This window comes from Alligator sinensis, unplaced genomic scaffold (genome assembly GCF_000455745.1).
Source record: "Alligator sinensis unplaced genomic scaffold, ASM45574v1 scaffold385_1, whole genome shotgun sequence".
NCBI classification, from domain to species: domain Eukaryota; kingdom Metazoa; phylum Chordata; order Crocodylia; family Alligatoridae; genus Alligator; species Alligator sinensis.
The window spans coordinates 714601-732062 of NW_005842535.1; the positions used below are offsets into that span (position 1 = coordinate 714601).

The window sequence follows — 17462 nt, forward strand, 5'->3', positions numbered from 1 at the left end:
GAAAGAGGTGGTGGTGTTTTGACTCCCTTTAGAAAAACTGCAGTAGAGACTGGAACCCAGATCTCTCCGTCCCCAATAAGTGCCCTAACCATGAGGATATGGAGGCTTGCTTGCCAATGAATATTTAATGATTCCATGTGACATGGGCAAGTTTCAAATGGAGGGATTGATAAAGCCTAACTTTTGCATCCTATTGGCTAGGGCACATGTGTGGAAGGAGGGAAATGTGGGCTCATGCCCCTCACATAAAGAAGGAATTTAACCATGCTTTTCCACATCCCAGGAGAATACACTGACCATTGAATTTTTGGTGTAAGGAGAAGTGTTCTGGACCTCATCTCGTTCACTCTGCAAACACCTTCTGGATCAGACTTTATAGGTGAGGTATGTGAGGGACTGTCTACCAGGAGCAAGGTGCTGCATTGCTCAATACTGTAAAGAAAGGCTTTAGGCAGTGGGGAACTTTACCAATGAAAACATATTACCTTGTAGCCCTTAGACAGCACTTGGCAGCAACTGGTCAGGGGGTTTGAGGTTCATGTGGAAATAGGCTTCTAAGTAATTTAAATATGGCTGTGTAGGTAGCCTTAAATCCTTATAAAAGGAGGGGATGGGGAAAAAGCAAGAGCTGCTTGAATTAAGGACATTTTTATTTACAAACAAATATTCAGAGGTTAAAAGTGCCAAAATTTACATCAAATTCTGTGAACACTTTTGGTTCCAGTGCCTCAAATGCCATGCACAGTGCTGATCAATTTTTCAGCATCATTTCAGGGCTTATACTCTAATACTGGTTGCTAATCATCTGCCAACAGACTGGGCCTATGGCTTGCAGCTGTATTATATACAAGCTGTTAGAGTGAGTCCTGGGTTTCCTTGGAGCCACAGAAAGCACCCACCATTCTCCTGCACACAAAACATTTGCAGAAACAGCTGCCACTGCCTTATTTAGAAGCAAACATGCAGGAGCAGCAAGAATGAACTCAGAGGCTGCTTTGCTTTTAAGTGTTCTGTAAGGCAGGGGATTTTATTAGAAGGCTATGCTAACATGCATACAACAAAGTATCCTTTTCAAGGTTGCAAAAACTAATTAATTTCAAACCCAGTGTTTGGATACTCAAATTCCTGTATTTTCTTCTGTAGTGGAGTGGAAAGGTTTATTTGGCCAACAGCAGAGAAGGATTCACAAACATTTCCCCATCCTGCAGAGAGAGTCACACCAATGGAAAGGAGATTTAATTAGTAAAATCTCGTTAGGCAAACAAAATTATCCGTAAGACAATACTCCTCTGGACAGGGGGTATGATTAAACAAAGCTATTAATTAAGAAAGTAGCTTGAGCAACTCACTGAATTCATTCATCTTCATGCTGGCTCCATTTTACTTCTTCAGGGTTGAGTGGAGCAGTCTTTTTATTATTATTATTTGGGCTTAATGGAAAGATCTCTCAAAGCTTTCAGAAATTCACAATTTAGGGCCTCAGACCTTTGTGTCTCATCATCAGCAGGCTCTCCCTGCCAGATTTCAGTTAAAGTGGCTTGATTGCATAATGTCTATTTGCATAATGTAAATTGCAATCTACTATCACAGGAGATGGGAGAGACAGAATAGCTATTTTGTTACATCTCTACAAAAATCCTACATTTAGGAGGGAGATTTGCAGCTGAATAATAAGCCTTATGGCTAGGACAACAGCATACTCCATTAGATCAAGCCAATTAAATCAGACCAGAGAGATTCATTTTGTTTCATATTATGCATCCAAAAGTCACAAGTTCAAGACATATCCGTTGGTCAGCGGGGGTCAATGGCATTGCACTGACACATTGCACTGACACATTGTGGCATCTACCAATGTTACCTTTAGCTGCTTGCAAATGGGGGGGTGGGAAATTTACTTGAAACCCGGCACACTCCTGGGCTGAGCCTAGCACAGACCCAGAAGAGGCAGCTCGTTAGTTCAGCCCAGCTCTGCAGCATCTGTATACAGGGACAGATTAACATATAGGCAAACTTGGCACATGCTTAGGGTCCTAAGGGAGGAAGGAGCTCACTTGTGCTTATTTTACATATTATAATTATTGAGTAAAAAAAGTAGTATAAAAATTCCATCTTCAGCTGGGGGCCAACTAAAGGGTTAATCTGGCAGTCTATAGATCAGGTGCTTTAGTGGGGCTTTTTTGGCACTTTCATCTACAGCTGAAGCACCAGATCTATACAGATGCTGCAGAGCCGAGTCAAACTAACACTCTCCTTCTTTTGGTAAAGCACATTTTGGGGGGAAGGGAGGGGAGGTCACTTCTACAAGCAGCCTTTATGATTACTGAAGGGGAAACCACACAACCATTAAATGGGACTCCTTGACTCAAACAAAACTAGGTAGCTGTGGGCACATCTACGCATGCATTAATGCGCTGTGGTTACTGTCCATTAAATTTAGTACCTGAAATAACATATAATAACTAAATATGCAGTAACTGGCACTACTGTGCAGTAACACCAGCACACACCTTTTAAGTGGCACTAATGTGCAGTAGGCTAATTCTACTGCACATTAACGCAATAGAATGTGTTTTACTGTGACGCACTAATACACAGTAGAACTAGTCTACCGCACATTTAGTGTCTCATGTAGATGTGCCCTCTATCTCTTCGTTAAAGAACTTTTATCCAAACTACTGCTGTTATCTGCCTACTAGCATCTCAGAGCCCATGTCTTTGTAGGTTTTTGTAGTGTCTTGCACAATGTGGTTTTAATCCTGAATGGGACCTTTGAGTGGCACTACATTTGAAACATATAGTAATAATAAGATCATTTAACAGCACTAAAATATGAAAAGACATAAAGCTACAAAAAATACATAGTGCTACAAAAAATAATAAAACTAATAGAACAATCTGCTTTGCCTAATAATTTCCCATGATTTAAATGTTGACGTTATAATTAAGGAAAAAGTGAAATATAGTACTCCTTTAATGTTTGGTTTTATGAACATATTATGGAAGGACATTAAAAAAACAAGAAAAACAGCTCATGCCAAGGAGAAGCCAGGGAAGTAGTCCATGATATTCTGGGTTGTTGTTTTTTTTTTAAGAAGAGCATTACCTCTCTGAACTTGTTGTTTAGATTATAATGAAACCTTGTAGTCTGCTGTCTCTTTTGACTTTATTATAATCGTTTAATAACAATTTCTCAAAAGACAATATATTAATATGTATGATCAACCTATAGTAAAGTTGTAAGGTCAAATATCTGAACAGCAAAAATCTCTGAAGTTGAGGATTTCCAGAAATGCTAAAATTACAGAATATGTGTATTTGTGGTATTAGAAACAAAGGACAATATAGGGAGCTTTACAGTTAATAGAGAAATAGAAAACAACATATGTGTGCAGATGGCTCAGGTAATGGGCCCTGTAACCTTATCTCTTTAGAATTTCCTGATTTCTGAGTGCTTGAGCGCTTCATCTTACTATTACCTAAATGTGTTGTTGTTATTATCATCATAATCATCATCAAGCCACCTAAAAATCTTTGAAGGAAAAAAGAAATGCATTATACAGTCACAACATGTTTTAATAGAGACAAATAAAACCATAGACTGTGACCATTGTTAACTATTGTAGACTATCTAGCTGTTGTTAGTTGTTAAGAAGAACACTAGATTCCCTCTTGTGCCATTGTTGTTTCTGTTTTAAACTGAAAGATAGTCTTAGCTATGTTTCAGACAGGCTGGTTAACTATGCACATGCCAAACGTTAAGGCTCTGAACACCACTGTGTTTTCAACATGTTTGTTTTAGATGGTTTTTCATAAATCAATGCACTTATTTGCAAACTGAACAGTGACCCCCAAAGTACAATGTCGATCAGCTGGATATTTAGCCTCTTAGGTACTGTAATTTTATTTTTGTTTCGTGTATTTGAAGGCATTGCACTAGGGGCGGGCAATTATTTCAGGTGAGCGGCTGCTTAACAAGTTTTGGTGAGCTGCCAGGGGACCCTGCCCCTTAACAGTTGCCATGCCCCCTGGTTGCTACATTGAGACCAGAAGCCTGTCCTTTAAACCGTGAACTTTGTCACCAGAAGTCTCTCCCCTTGCTCCCCACCCTCATCAAATACTCCTTTTGGGAGGGGGGAGGTTGCCATCTTAGAAGCAGCAAAAAAACCCCAAACCATACACTAGGAGTCAAACACCTACTGTAATATATTTTAATTTTATTACAATAAATATTTGTCAGGACTTGTGATTGTGTCCTATACATAGAAAGGATTGCATAATACCTAAAAAATAAAGTTTCACTCTTTTATACTGTGTGTGTGTGTGTGTGTGTGTGTGTGTGTGTATGCCAGGGTGTGGGAGTGTGTGGGGAGCTGTAAGGGGGCGTGGCTGTGTGGCATACGGTATGTTGGGGTGTATGTATATGTTGATGGGGGTTGTGGGGGCAGGGTGTGGGTGTGACAGAGGGTGGGGAGTGTAGGGACCGCCCCGCCCCATGGCATGCAGCCTTCACTGCCTGGAGTCAGCAGCAGATAGGGAGGTCAGGGTGTTTGTGCCCAGTGGGGCGCAGCTCCAGCCAATGCTGCGCTGGGGAGGGAGCAGAGCCTACCCTATCACCAAGGCTCTGTTCTGCGTGCCTGCAGCTCCAGCACTCACAGCAAGGAAAGCCCTGCACTGGAGGCTGCTGCCTGCCCTGCTCCCTGCTGCTCAGGTCCCCCCACTCCACTCAGAGTGGAGGGAGCCCCACCTCCTGCTTTCCCACGAAGACCAGTGTGGGGCTTCCCGCTGCAAGCATTGAGCTGCAGGTACGCAGCACAGAGCCCCTGTGATAGAAACAGCCAGGCAGGCTGCACGGGGATGTGCTCCTCACTTTCAGTCACAGGGGCTCTGCACCACACTCCTGCAGCTCTGCACTCACAGAGGGAAACACTGCACTGGACCCTGTGTGGAAGCAGGGGGTGGGGATCCCTCCACTCCTGGCAGAGTGTGGGGACCTACGCAGCAGGGAGCAGGGGAGGCAGCAGGCTCCAGTATGGGGCTTCCCCTGCTGTGAGTGCTGGAGCTGCAGGTGCACGGCACACAGCCCCAATGATAGGTCAGCCTCCGCTCTTTCCCCCAGTGCAGCACTGGCTGGAGCCACACCTGCACCAGGCACAAGCACCCTGACCTCCTCGCCTATTGCTTCTGCCAGCAGCAGAGGCTGCATGCTATGCGGGAAGTGTGTGGGAGGTCCCCTAACTCCACCCCCCCCACACACACCCACACCCACACCCACACGCTGCCCAGCTGAGCTTAGCACTCCCTCTGCCACTCCGGACTCAAGCTCTGTGCTGTGCTCCCACTTCCACCCAGGTGAAAGTCCACCCCCCACCAGCCCACCACTTCCCTACCTACTGCCCCAAACAAGCAGGTTCCAGCTGCAGCAGGAGCCCCACTGGGAAGCTGCTCACTGGGCACATTCCTTCTGCCCACGAGGGTGGGAGTGAGGCCCAGTAAGGGATACTAGGGGGTTGTACACATGGACAGAAGGGCTGGGCAGGATGCAGTTCATTGTGGGCCGCTGTGGGCTGTATGGAGCTGGATCCATTCTTCAAGCCATATTTTACCCACCATTGTATTGGACCGTAGGCTTTTCCTTGCACCTGTGACCTTCACCCTCAACAGCAGCAGTGCACTAGTAGCACAGAATACACTAGTAGCACAGAATGCACTAGTAGAGGTGGTCAAAATATTTCCAATTGGACAGTTTTTAATCAGAAAATGTTGGCTACATGAAACTTAACAGTTCATAGGAAAGTCAAGATTTTGTTAAAATTTTCAGCATCAAGTTATTTAAGACTTTCTATGCAATCAGGTATTGTGTGTCAATTTTTATCATTGCTGCTTTTGGTTTGAAATGATTGTCAGACTGAATAATTTTAACATTATCTAAATTAAATATAACAATATTTCTTGTAATAAAATTCTGAAATGTTGACATATAATTAAAATTTTGAAATCCTGATATTTTTGCTGGATTGGGTTGCTTTTGGTTTATGCCCAGTTCTTCACAGAATCTGTGGGACAGAAATCTGAGTAGAGTTTTAGCTCAGATCAGCCTCAACATCTCCTGAAACATCTATGAATCTATGAAAAGGCTTCTAGTTTACAAAAATAATCCCCCAAATGGCCCCTGAAGCTAGTTCAAATTATTTAATAATAACACTATGAAAAAGCAAAAAGAATCAAGGAAAGCAAAAGTAAGCAAAGCTTCATTCTACTGACTAATAGAGCCACAGAGCTTCCTGGGCAAGTAGAAAAGACCATTTGCATCAGCAGTGCAGCTGAAATTGAAGCTCATAAACTGGGTTCAGGAAGACCCCTGCTCTGACCTACAAGCTGACAGATCACCAGCTGCTGCTCCCCCTATAACTCCTACCCCTCCTTTTTTGCAACCTGACTCATCTATGGCATCCAAGATTCCAAGCCTCACTACCTACACTGACTCTTTCTCATCCATCTACCTCATTTCACCAGGACAGGGGTAATTTAGTATGCAGTATGTAGTGTGCATCTTAACTCCCAAAGTCACCGAGCCCCAACTTTGTGCTTCAGCTCTCTCCAAAGAAATTATTACAATAAGCAATAATCCACACTCTCTAGTTACCATATCATTCACATGGATTAATAATCAGTGACTCACCTTAGTACAGGGGCAGGCAAAATATGGCCCACAGGCCATATCCAGCCTGCAGGGCCCCTAAAAAAAATTAGAAAATTGATATTTATCTGTTCCTGGCTGCCTATCAAAGATGATAGGAGCAGGGGCAGTAGGACCCAGCAGCCCAGTCCTGCCCCACCCCCAGGCATTTCCCTGCTTTCCTGCCCCAGCACTGCTTGAACAGTACGTAGATCTTGGCTGCATCACAAGACTGTGCAGGGAGGGACAGCATGTGTGTATGTAGGGAGGAACAGAGTGTGTGTGTGTGTAGGGGGGCAGAGTATGTGTGTGTGTTTGTAGGGAGGAACAGTGTGTGCGTATGTCTAGGTAGGGACAGAGTGTGTGTGAGTGTGTGGGGGAGGGACAGTGTGTGTATGTTGGGGGAACAGTGTGTGTGTGGTGGGGAGAGACAGTGTGTGTGTAGGGAGGGACAGAGTGTGTGTGTGTGTGTGCACGTATAGGGAGAGTGGGACAGTGTGTGTGTGGGGGAGACACAGTGTGTGTGTGTGTAGGGAGGGACAGAGAGAGTGTGTGTGTGTGTGTGTGTGTGTGTGTGTGTACACACATGGAAGTAGGGACAGAATGTGTGTGAGTGTGTGTAGGGAGAAAGGAATGGACAGAGTGTGTGTGTGTGTGTGTGTAGGGAGGGAGAGAAGCATATACCCATGACTCTGGAGCTACAGTAAGATATCCCAGTGGCTCTGACATCACTTTTCTGTAGGGCTGTGTGAAATTTCACCAGCCTTTTCATTTTGATACTGTTTTGATTCATTTTGAGCTCAAAACAGCAAAATCAAAACACAACGAAGGGCTTCATAACAGCCTCAAAACAAAATGAGGCTAGTGGAAACATTTCAAAAGTTTTGAAATGTTTCCAGTTTCGAAGCAGCCAGCACCCAGATGGTGGGAGACAGGGGAGAACCAGGGATGTGCTCCCAGTGGCTCCAGGCTCAGCCAGGAGGGAAGCACATCCCTGGCTCTCTCTGCCTCCCGCAGGGGAAGCCGATCACAGCACAGGGGAAGGGAACTGAGTCCCAGCTGGAGAAGGGAACTGAGCCGGATCACTCAATTTCCCTCCCCAGCCCTATGATCGGGCTGGGGAAGGCAACTCACCCCAGCTGGGCTGAATTCCCAACCCCAGCACAACCATACACTGGGGAAATGAACTCAGCCGAGCTGGGCTGAGTTCATTTCCCCAGCACGATCGTTGTGCTGAGGATGGGAACTCAGCCCACCTAAGCTGACTTCCTTTCCCCAGTCCAATCTGGCACTGGGGAGAGGAACTAAGCAATTGGGCCCAGTTCCCTTCCCCAGTCCCATGTGGCAGCACCGGCTTCCCTCCCTCATCTGGCACACAGATCGGGGACCCTCAGCCCCAAGAGGACTGGCACAGCCCCAGCAGCCCTCCTGAGGTTGGGCCCCGATCTGCCTGCCAGATGAGAGAGGCTGTTTCGAGCTTCCCCATTATAGCCAATGGGTGAAATGTTGAAACAGCGTTAAAACAGCCTTACTGTTCTGATGAAGTGAATCGGAACAGCTGTTTCAACTCAAAATTAAATTCAAAACAAAACACTGTCTTGTCCAAACCTTGAAACTCAAGTCGAAACAGAACAGTGCCGTTTTGCACAGCCCTACTGTTCTGCCCCTGAACTACAATCAGCATGCACCCTAATCACTGGACTGCCTTACCCCTCCACATTTACCTGCTAAAAACCCTTAAGCCTAAATTCTATGACGTTTCATGTGCATAAATGGCACTGTGATGGCACCCCGTGTCATCCAAAGCCATGAGGGTACAAACTCACCATGAGATGAGATAGTCAAACACAGGACAGCTAAATTTAGGGATAAAAAATCCCAATGTTAATAATTAGGGGAAAAAACTACAATGGAACTGGGGAAGACAACACAAAATAAATGTTTAAAACACAATCTGCTAACACTTTTCACTCTTGCCTCAGGCCAGGGCTTACTTCACAAGCCACAGCTTTTTATAGTAGCAGGCAAGAATCATCATCACCATCTCTGCAGCAAACTCCTCAGAAGGTTGCCTCTGCCCCACTGTTCCAGCCTTTTCAGGGGCAGTCACCATGTAGCAGATTCCTTCCATCCCCACTAACTAGGGCTTCACACCAGTAGGCCTTTGTGACTTCAGCAAATTACAAACTAGCAAGAACTCACACAGGCACATGCAGGCAGCCAGGCTAGGGAGAGGACATTACACATCAACTAGTTTAAGCAATCAGAAACGGGTTTAAACCTGTAACAGAACATGTTCACTGCATATAAACTGATTTGAAAATGGCTGACACCAGTTTGAGATTAACCTGGTTGAATGTAGTATCAAACAACTGATTTGGGTCAAACTGGTTTATGCAATGTCTGTCCCAGACCCCTTCCTGGTTTAAGTTAAATCAGGGTCCCCCAGCATCCTGGCATGTTCTCTGGGCTGGTCAGGGCTCTCTGCTCCAGAAAGCTGGGCTGGCCTCTCCCCTCTGCTCCCTGGCTGCAGCTTCAGCAGAGACTGCATGTACAAGGCATCTGCCTGGCTTCCTCCTACTCCCCACACCCTGACTACTCCTGCTGCAGCATGGATCCCCCACTCCGTCTGACGCATGGACCCCCCACTCCCCTCTGCCTTACATAGACGTCTCTCAGCATTAGGTAGTATACCACATGTTGGCTATGGTCCTTGCTGTGGAACACATGGCAAAGACAGCGCTGCTTAGGGCTTTTTGGAGCTAATCAACAGGTAACTGGTAATGTCCCTCTGTTCCTTCTTTGGAACATGATGTTTAGGAAGAGCCCACCCTTGCCCACCCCCTCCCTCCAGCTCACCCAGCTTCTAGAAGCCAGAGTTGTCATGAAAGAGATCCTTCCAGTGCCATCAAGAGTACCATTAACCAGACCACATTCAGGACCTCTGCAATTCAGCCATTAACTCTTTCCCTGCCAGAACAAAACCCATCTGAAAAAGCACTTTCAATACAAAACATAAAACAAACAATAAAACACATAATCATCACCAGCACTTAACCAGCCATATAAGTGAAGTTGTTGGCACTTTCACACAGTTTGAGATTATAATATTCTCTATTACCAAAAAAAGATTTGACTCATAAACAGAGATCCTGGTTTTGTCTGTTTAAAAAATCATAAATTCTCTGACTTAAAAAATCCCAAATCCACCTTTTTCCAGAATTAAAATTAAATGTCATTAATATATATAGAGAGAGAGGGGGGAGGGGTATCAGTTGAACACAATGTTTCATTGATATATTTACAATTTTAAAGCAACTTGGAAGCCTATCAGTGCCTCAATCATTGTAATAAGATACATTCTAAATACCTATATATTTTGGCATTTAATTATGGGGTTTTTTATCATGGAAAATCAGAGCTTCCCCTGCTCCCCTTTTTTCACCAGGATGTGGGTCCTGCTGCGGCTCCCCTTCCTCCCTCCCCTTCCCCCCCCCGCCACTTTGTGGTATTGAGAAGTCCTGATATTTTGGTGCCCGGTCCCTGCTCATGCTGTTGCCCCTCAGTCCTGATGCACAGCCCCCTGGCCCTGCCAGTGCTCCTCACTCCTGACACACAGCTCCACCCAGCCCTGCCAGTGTCCCTCACTCCCAACATGCTGCCACCTGCCCCAAGTATGTGAGCAAGGGTTTGGGTGTGTGGGGAGGGGAGATGTGGGCGCAGAGGGGCGGGGGGGTCATGTGCCCCCCAAGATTCATGCTCCCACAGTGCTGCAGCAGGGCTAGAACAACTCCAAGTAAGAGTCGTCTCTGCAACCCAGCAGGCAGGACCCCTTGTGGGAGGGAGCACTCCACCACCATGGCTGCCAAGGTGAGATGCCCCTGCCCACCCAGCAACAGCAGGGGCACAATTCTGCACCACCGCAGGCATGGTGGTGTGGCACTAGACCGTAGAGGTGGCTGCTGCCTGGAGTTGGTCCAGCCCTTCTGTGGGTGCAGAAATCTTGGGGGCTACATGCCCCCCACCCCATTGCTTGTGCCCCCTCCTACACCCCCAATGCATGGCCCATGTCTCCTCCCCACCAGCATGGTCTGTGCCTCATTCACCCCCAGTGCTGCCTGTGCCCCTTCCCCTCCAAAGTAAACAACAAGAAATAACCAAGCAGGTGTGTTGCTGTAATAACACCGATGCCAAAATTACTCCCAAAAATTGCTGGCTACTATGACTAATCTGATCCTTCACAGGCTCCAAGATAGCTGGTGTTATTTCTTTCTCAGACTATCGGGAACAGTTAGTGCATGGTCTCTGTGTGGCTTCTGGTACTATCCAGAAGAAAAAAGACAGAAGAAAAACCAAAATAGTACATCCAGAAGTATAACCAGAAGATAAAAAATACATCCTGCTTGTTTTTTCATTCAATTGTTCATTAGGAACAAGTGCAGCTTCACTGTTTAAAACCGTAAGTGTAAGAGTTCAAAGAAGAAACTATAATTCCTGACCTTAGCTGCATATCCACATCATTATATCCTCTCACTCAGCCAAGTGGGTAGACAATGCTAAATACAAGGATTAACATAGCCTTGTTTAGGTTAAAATTATGAGGAGGCACTCCTTGACAAAAAGGAATCAAGAGACAGAAACCCCTACAGGTGACATATTGGGTCAACAATTTGAGGTCAAATTCTATTCCACCAATCTGGCTTCTTTTTTATGTTGACATAGGTTACTAAGGGTATGTATGAACATACCCTTCATATGTATGTACGATCATACCCTTCATTCATACCATTCAAAGCCCTCTTGGGTAAACAGAGAAATCACGGTCCTCTTAAGAAGGAAGAAAGGGGCTTATAAACAATGGAAGCTCAGGACAGGCCCCAAGGAGGACTACACAACGATGGCCTGCACTTGTAGGGAACAGATTAGAAAGGCTAAAGTGGCAACTGAACTTAAATCAGCAACAGGAATCAAGGAAAACAAGAAGTCCTTCTTTAGATACATAGAGAACAGGAGGAAAACAAATGGGAGTGTGGTACCATTGCTCAACAACTCAGGACATCTGGTTACTAGCATTCAGGAGAAAACTGAACTCCTGAATGACTACTTTGCCTCGGTATTTCTACCGGGCCAGGGGAGAGTCATGCCAGGGGAGTACAGAATGAGCAGGGTAGGAATGACCACATCCCTATTATTACCACATAATTGGTGTCTTATCAATTAAAAAAAATTAGACATATAAGTCAACGGGACCGGATGAACTTCATCTGAGAGTGCTGAAGGAGCTGGCCGAAGTCATCGCAGAACCTCTGGTGAAATTCTTCCACAACTCATGGTGCTCTGGAGATGTCCCTGAGGACTGGAAGAGGGCCAATGTCATGCCCATCCACAAGAAGCGGAGGAGGGAGGACCTGGGTAACTATAGGCCAATTAGCCTAACTTCTATCCCAGGGGAAATCCTGGAAAAATACATCAAGGAGTCTATCTGCGATAAGCTTGCAGAAGGTAGGATTCTAAACGACAGCCAGCATGGCTTTGTCACGGGCAGGTCTTGCCTTCCCAACCTCATCTCCTTTTATGACCAGGTAACTAGCCACCTGGACAAGAGAGAGGAGGTTGACATTGTATACCTTGACCTCCAGAAAGCATCTGATCTGCTATCCCACAATGCCCGCACGAGAAAATTGGAGGATTGTGGGCTTAACTCTGAGACAGTTAGGTGGGTAGGAAACTGGCTGTGGGGTAGGACCCAGAGAGTCCTAATGAATGGATTTGTGTTGTCCTGGCAAGAAGTGGCCAGCAGTGTCCCACAGGGGTCAGTGCTTGGTCCAGTACTTTTCAACATCTTTATCAATGATTTGGATATGGGGGTGAAGAGCTCACTGACCAAGTTCACAGATGACATCAAGTTATGGGGGACCATGGTCATGCTTAAAGATAGGCTACAGATACAGGCAGACCTAGACAGGCTAACAAGTTGGGTGGATCAGAACCAGGTGAAATTCAACATCAAGAAATGTAAAGTGCTCCATCTGGGGATGAACAATCCCCTACACACCTACAGGCTTGGCAGCGCCAAACTGACCAGCACCACAAATGAAAGGGTCCTGGGGGTAATAACAGACTGAATATGAGCCAGCAGTGTGATGCTGTAGCCAGCAAGGCAAATAATACTCTGGCATGCATCGATCGATGCATCTCCAGCAAAGCCAAGGAAGTGATTCTTCTGCTCTACTCAGCACTAGCGAGATCGCAGCTGGGGTACTGAGTCCAGTTCTGGGTGCCGCACTTTAGCAAGGACATGGGCAAGCTTGAGAGTCCAGAGAAGATCCACCCATATGATCAGAGACTTTCATGGCAAGCCATATGAGGAAAGGCTGAGGAACCTGGGACTCTTCAGCCTGAAAAAGAGAAGGCTGAGAGGGGACTTGGTAGCAGCTTGCTGGTATATTAGGGGAGTACATCAAAAGCTCAGTGAACAACTGTTCACCAGGGCACCCTTGGGGAAAACCAGGAGTAATGGCCACAAACTCCTGGAAGACGATTTCAGACTCAACAGGGTCTAGCCGGGTTTGGCAGGATCAGGGGGGTTAACAGGGTCTGGGGTGGGGGGACTCTCTCTGCCACCCCCTTGGAACCAGGGGCCTCAACACATAGGCAAACAACTCCCCCAGGTGAACTTACCCCTCCAGACTTACTTCCTTGGCTCACCACAACAGTAAACACCAGTAAAACCAGCACCAGGGACAACTTGCAGGATGGGGGGGTTTGTCAGGGTCAGGGGGTCTGGCTGGTCTGTTGTAGGTGTTGCGCATCTAATGGCACGGCAAAGGGCCAAGGGGCTAAAAACAGCCCGGCGCCAGGAGGGGAGGGGTTTACAGGAAAAGCGCAGCCCTGGGGCTGGGGCCAGTGGCTGGGCTTTCCCAAGCCCAGGGCTGCAATAGGAACTGTACAGAAGTTCAATTAGATCGGTCTTGCTGGACCCAATCTAAGTTAGACTACCTTGGAGCTACCCTTAGCTTAGATCAGATCAGCCACTATTAGACTGATCTAACTGTCCTGAATGTCTGTACAGTTTGCACTTAAACTTAACTAATTAGGGATCTAAGAGTAGGTTCCACACCTGGGCAAACTAAATTAGATTGGATGGCTATTTTTAATGTAATCTAACCTCCCACTACCCTCCCCAAACATTTTATGTACCCTAATTGTGATCCTATTCCATGCTGCTCAAGTCTCTGAACATTTTTTACTATGCCTACTTTTGTAACCTAAGTCTTAACCACAAGAATAAGTCACAAAAAGTAATGAGCAAGAGAAGGATCCACCTTTTGCATTAACTGTTTTTTTAGGGACTCAAGGAGAGTAGAATAGGGTCACACTTGCGTGCACAAGTCCATCTAAGTGCCATAGATTAAATAGGAGCTAGCTCTTGGCCGCCAAGAAATTTAGCTTTGTGTCTACAAAAAGTCAGGATATAATACTGTACCGAGATCTGTAATAACTAGCCACGAAGGTCAGTTAAAAAACATGTATCACAAAGGAAACTATGGGATTTTATTGAAGACCTGGAGGTTAGTCATAGGCTAGCTGTCATGCCGTCTAACATAGGGAACACCTCCAGCTTCCTATGTGAAAAAAAACAGGAGCAGAAATGAGGAGTTAAACCATCTCCTGAATGGGAATGAGGTACCAGTGTAGATATTGCACAAACATTTTAAGGCTTCAGTAAATATGAGCTAACTAGGAGGTAACTTACTGTGCAGGAGGAAAAGGACTCTGGGCTATATGGGTGCCTGTACACGAGTGTGGAGGCTGCTCCAACATGCTGTAATTAGATTAATTGAGTCTGCTGTAGCGTAGTAATTACTGTGCTCCAACCAGCCTATGTGTCTCATGTCTCAGTACTGCCATGCTTCAAAATAGTAGCAGGGGCACTTTCAAGCTTGATCGACGAGCTGTAGATAAAGCACCCCCGCTGCCATTTTGAAGCATGGGGACACTGATACATGAGATGCTCCAGGTGTAAACACCCCACGCACCCACCCACACTGGCCTAGATCAGGTTCACTGTTCCCCCGCTCCTTCCCAGCATCCCAGATCCCTGCTCACAGTCCCCACACACCCACTTACGTGGCTGCCCATACCATCTCTCCCAGGGATCAGGCAGGAAAGGGTTAACGTGACTGCCTGGCTGCTACCACCACAGCTCTCTGAGCTAGAAGAACAGCAGCCTGGCAGCAGTGACAGCTGGACAGACAGGATAACCCTTCCTTACCTGTTCCCCTGGAACAGACAATGTAGGCAGCCACAATAAAGTAATGCCCCAGGGGCAGGGGATGGGGGGAACTCCCAAGGGCCAGGAAGGAGCCCAAAGGTGGGTTGGGGGAAAGCCTGAAATGGGAAGGGAGGGATTCTTACCTTTCAGTCCTCCAGGCCTTTGCAGATCTGAAAGTGTAACTGCTCCAAACTCAAGCTAGCACTAACACCCATCAATATTTGTGCAGCTCACAGTGTAAGGTGTAACAAGGCCCTAAGTAACCCTTTCATTGGCTGTTGCTCTAGAACAATCAACAACTGGCATTGTAATATCTCACCTCTGAGTCCTTTATTCAATCATGACCTCCTCCTGCCTTATAGCATTATTAAGACAGAAATTTCAGGCACAAGTACAGAAGTTTAAGGGTTGTTTTATTGAATTAATTACTCAAGAAGGAGTGTTATGCCATCAAGAACAAAGAGACAGACAAGCATAGCCACCTAACTGAGCTTCCCTGCAAGTTACCATCTTCAATCACTAACTCAGAAAGGACATAAATGAGTGAGCCACCAGGTAATGAGGCTCTGCACGTCTTGCTCAGCTGTCTTTATGATGTTATATGATATCAGGTTAACCATTTTAATGATTCATGCAAATATTTGTTACAGTTAATCTATTTTTACATAGAGGTAATGATATTCACTGACATCAGTTAATCACTTTTACTTCCATGGATTATTTAATAGTCAAAGGAGATTTCTTATGGATACCTTACAAAATAAAGCAAAGGCCAAAAAATGAGGATCGAGTATACCATGGGGAGATGGTCTGGACAATGCATACAGAGAAGTCAATGCAAGTCTTTGTGTAAATTCATGTCAAGACCAACTGAACATATCCAGAAAACAACTCGGCCAATGAGAAGAACTGAGTGCTCAACCTTAAGGCTGGGCTGAAGAGGGCTACTTTAAATGTGGTGCTTTATTTTTTTTTCTTATTTTTTCCACCTCTCTTAATTCCTAATGCACAAGATTAAACTTGACCAGTCCCAGGCAAGATAACTTGCTCAGTCCATGGAACAACTCATGGACATGAAGGCTTTATAAAACTTTATTTTGTAACTCAGGCCATGTAGTTAACTGGGAGCATTAACACTACAGCACGTACAGCAACATATGTAAATGTTGCTCTGATCAGAGAGAAGATGAAAAAGGTTGTATATGCATAGTGCACTGGACAGCAAAATACTGCATATGTAGTATGGAGGCTACATTCTTTGCATACACATAGGAACAGGGATAGCTAGAGCCTCTGTTTGTCTAAGTGGTACATTTGGCTTTTCATTTACACAGGAAGAGGAAAACTTCCTGCTACAAATGTCAGCTTCACACTCTTCAAATCCATGCCAATCACACAATGTCACAGAGCTAATTGCACACATTACATATGAAATCTTTCTTAATGCACAATCAATAAAGACTAATTAAGTGACATGTCATATTATAGTGTTCCTTTGTCACATTCTGATATAATCTAATTAGACTTTCACTTAATTTTAAATTCTGTTGAGTTCATTGTTGGCTGTTTCTTTACACAAGGTGGTGGAACAAAATATTAAGTTCCTGGTCTGATTTTAACCCATAACCTCAATGAAAGAAAGAAAGTGTCAATCAAAGTTACTTACAGTGCAGATTCCAGAAGGTTTTGGAGGGCAGAGAAGCCTCAGGATCTGACCTCAGACAGTACCTGCTGATATTAAAAACAATTTTATGTGAGAAGTTACTATTACAATGAAAGCTAAAGTCAGTGAAAAAAAAATCAAAAACTTAGGGAAGTATTTGGGGGCTTGGACATGCTCAGCTTGGTCTTTAGTTCCTAGGCTCAAAACATGAACAAGATGTGCTGAAAACCACAGGCCAGGACCCAGAGGCAGCTGATGCACAAAATTAGCAACAGAAGTTTCCCACCCAATTACACTCCACGCTTCCACTGGAGGGAACAAATTGTTCTGTCTCCTGTGATTATGTAATTAAAGATTGATATCTACTATTCTAGACCGGAAATTGCTGTGACAGGGAGCAAGATTGGGGCCGAGTCTCAAGTGTGCCCGCCCACCTGGCCATCAGGCAGTCTGCCTAGTCTCACCTTCCATGACTTTACTATTACAATAAACTGGTGGTAAATACGGGAGACTGCCCATTATATGCCCTGATGCTGGGGGGTGCTATCCACAGCTCCGTACCTTCCCTACGGGGGTGCTATCCACAGCTCTGAACCTTTCCTCCACTGTGGCCCATGCCTCACAGATGGCATCCAAGATGTTATCATACTCCTAACCCCTAACTGTGGCCACACTCATTGGACTTTGTGCCCTTTACTCATACTGGGCTTCTTGTCCCACACACACAGTTGGGGCTCCTAGGCTCTGAGCTTCTTGCCTCTTTGCTTATGCCCCTCGCTAGGCTCCATGTCCCTCACACTCTGGGCCCCTAGCCTCTGGGCTCCTTTCCTCTCACTGGGCTCTCT

At 45.5% G+C, this 17462-nt stretch overlaps 1 protein-coding gene across 1 annotated transcript in view; it reads right to left on the bottom strand.

The window, feature by feature from the left end:
- LOC102386778 (homeobox protein PKNOX2) overlaps window positions 1-17462 on the bottom strand; it is an 836464-nt gene that overhangs the window by 691469 nt on the left and 127533 nt on the right. Inside the window, exon 2 of the mRNA XM_025213523.1 lies at window positions 16621-16685. The gene's annotated coding sequence lies outside the window, so the exon portion shown is untranslated. The remainder of the gene's footprint in view (window positions 1-16620; window positions 16686-17462) is intronic.